A 3,591-nucleotide genomic window follows, 5' to 3' on the forward strand; every position below is an offset into this window, starting at 1 on the left:
ATGAAACTAGAAGGACTTCATAGGTGTTGTTGGATAGATTCTAAAGAATATAAAGAGCACGTAAATACAAACAAGGGGCTGTTTAGATAAAGAAACAATAAAGTTAGTATAGTGAGTGTGGAAAAGTGGTGGTAGGAGTTGCGAAATTCTCCCTAAGCAATTGACTACTTTACTAGACTGATAGCAAGTTTTCTGTGGGAGAGGCCATTGCTAGCATGTCATCCCTGACTTGGAATTCTATGCCTTATGATTGGAACTATTAGCAAGCATCTGCAACTACTAACGTTCATTAAGGTAAAACCCAACCATCGCATTACGATATATTGGCCCCCCTTCAATCCCGTATGCATCAATTTCTATGCTAGGTTGAAGCTTCTGTCACTCTTGCCCTCCAATACATAGTCCTATCAACATACAACTAACTCTATGGTCTGATCCACGTGCGCGCTCATATGATGGGCACCAAAGGACAGCAACATAACCACAATCAAATTAACCAATCATAGCAATTCATCAATTACCGATAGGTCAAGAAAAATCTACTCAGACATCATAGGATCACAACACATCATTGGATAATAATATAAAGCATAAAGCACCATGTTCAAGTAGAGGGTACAGCGGGTTGCGGGAGAGTAGACCGCTGAATATAGATGGGGGAAGGTGATGAAGATGTTGGTGAAGATGACGGAGGTGTTGGTGTAGATCGCGGTGATGATGATGGCCCCGGCGGCGTTCTCGCCACCGGAAGCGAGGGGGAGAGATCCCCCCTCCTTCTTCTTCTTACTTGACCTTCTCCCTGGGTGGGAGAAGGGTTTCCCCTCTGGTCCATGGTCTCCAGGGTGTGGGAGGGGCGAGAGCCCCTCCGAGATTGGATCTGTCTCTCTGTCTCTCTCTGTTTCTGCGTTCCTGATTCTGCCCTATCACCGTTTCTTATATTCCCGGAGATCCGTAACTCTGATTGGGTTGTCCTTTGGACACGATTTCTATCCAGATATTGGATTTCTTACGGTGAAAGAAGGGCACGAACTGCCTTACGGAGTGGCCACAAGGGCCCAGGGCGCGCCTGACCCCCTGGGGCGCGCCCCCTACCTTGTGGGCCCCTCGAGCATCGTCTCGCATTGATTCCTCTTCTCAAAAATCATAAATATTCCAAAAATATTCTCCGTCCATTTTTATTTCGTTTGGACTCCATTTGATATGGGTTTTCTGTGAAACATAAAACATGCAACAGACAGGAACTGACACTGGGCATTGGATCAATATGTTAGTCCCAAAAATAGTATAAAAAGTTGCAAAAAGTATATGAAAGTTGAATAATATTGGCATGGAACAATCAAAAATTATAGATACGACGGAGACGTATCAGCATCCCCAAGCTTAATTCCTGCTCGTCCTCGAGTAGGTAGATGATAAAAAAGGTAATTTTTGATGTGGAATGCTACCTAGCATAATCTTGATCATGTAATCTAATCATGGCATGAATATTAAGACACGAGTGATTCAAAGCAATAGCCTATCATTTGACATTAAGACAATAATACTTCAAGCATACTAACCAAGCAATTATGTCTTATCAAATAACATAGCCAAAGAAAGCTTATCCCTACAGAATCATATAGTTTGGCCATGCCTCATTTTCGTCACACAAAATGCTCCCATCATGCACAACCCCGATGACAAGCCGATCAATTGGTTCATACTTTTTAACTTGCTTCAACCTTTTCAACCCTCACGCAATACATGAGCGTAAGCCATGGATATAGCACTATAGGTGGAATAGCATATGATGATGGGGGTTATATGGAGAAGACAAAAAGGGAGAAAGTCTCACATCGACGCGGCTAATCAACGGGCTATGGAGATGCCCATCCATTGATGTTAATGTGAGGAGTAGGGATTTCCATGCAATGGATGCACTAGAGCTATAAGTGTAAGAAAGCTCAAACTGAAACTAAGTGGGTGTGCATCCAACTTGCTTCCTCATGAAGACCACTGGCATTTGAGGAAGCCCATCATCGGAATATACAAGCCATGTTCTATAATGAAAATTCCCACTAGTATATGAAAGTGATAACTCAAGAGACTCTCTATATGAAGAACATGGTGCTAATTTGAAGCACAAGTGTGGTAAAAGGATAGTAACATTGCCCCTTCTCTCTTTTTATCTCATTTTTGTTTTCTCTTTTTTTTCTGGTGGGCTTCTTTGGTCTCTTTTTTTATTTGGGCTTCTTTGGCCTCTTTTATTTTTCATAAAGTCAGGAGACTCATCCCGACTTGTGGGGGAATCATTGCTTCCATCATCCTTTCCTCAGATGGAGCAATGCTCTAATAATGATGATCATCACACTTTTATTTACTTACAAGTCAATATTACAACTCGATGTCTAGAACAAATATATGACTCTATTTGAATGCCTCCAGCGGTGTACCGGGATCTGCAATGATCTAGCATAGCAATGACATCAAAAAACGGATAAGCCATGAAAACATCATGCTAGCTATCTTACGATCATGCAAAGCAATATGACAATAAATGCTCAAGTCATGTATATGATGATGATGGAAGTTGCATGGCAATATATCTCGGAATGGCTATGGAAATGCCATAATAGGTAGGTATGGTGGCTGTTTTGAGGAAGATATAAGGAGGCTTATGTGTGATAGAGTGTATCGTATCACGGGGTTTGGATGCACCGGCGAAGTTTGCACCAACTCTCGAGGTGAGAAAGGGCAATGCACGGTACCGTAGAGGCTAGAAAATTGCGAAAAGGTAAGAGTGTGTATAATCCATGGACTCACATTAGTCATAAAGAACTCATATACTTATTGCAAAAGTTTATTAGCCCTCGAAGCAAAGTACTACTACGCATGCCCCTAGGGGGATAGATTGGTAGGAAAAGACCATCGCTCGTCCCCGACCGCCACTCATAAGGAAGACAATCAAAGAAACACCCCATGCTTCAAATTTGTCACACAATGGTTACCATACGTGCATGCTATGGGACTTGCAAACCTCAACACAAATATTTCTCAATTTCACAATTACTCAACTAGGATGACTCTAATATCACCACCTTTATATCGCAAAAGTATTGCAAGGAATCAAACATATCATATTCAGTGATATACAAGTTTTATGTAGGATTTTATGACTAGCCATGTGAATGACCAATTCATGTCATCTCTCTAAATAGATATAAGTGAAGCAAGAGAGTTTAATTCTTTCTACAAAAGATATGCCCATGCTCTAACAAATATAAGTGAAGCAAAAGAGCATTCTACAAATGGCGGTTTTCTATGTGAAGAGAAACATGCAATCCAAACTTCATATGATATAAGTGAAGCACATGAAGCATTCTATAAAGCCATACTAAAAAGATATAAGTGAAGTGCAATTAGCATTCTATAAATCAACCATGGACTATCTCATACCAGAATGGTGCATAAAATAAAAGTGAAAAACTAAATGCAAAAGACGCTCCAAGATTTGCACATATCGCATGAACGAAACGAATCCAAAAACATATCGATACTTGTTGAAGAAAGATGGGATGCCTTCCAGGGCATCCCCAATCTTAGACTCTTGAG

This window comes from Triticum aestivum, chromosome 2B (genome assembly GCF_018294505.1).
Source record: "Triticum aestivum cultivar Chinese Spring chromosome 2B, IWGSC CS RefSeq v2.1, whole genome shotgun sequence".
Classification (NCBI taxonomy): Eukaryota; Viridiplantae; Streptophyta; class Magnoliopsida; order Poales; family Poaceae; genus Triticum; species Triticum aestivum.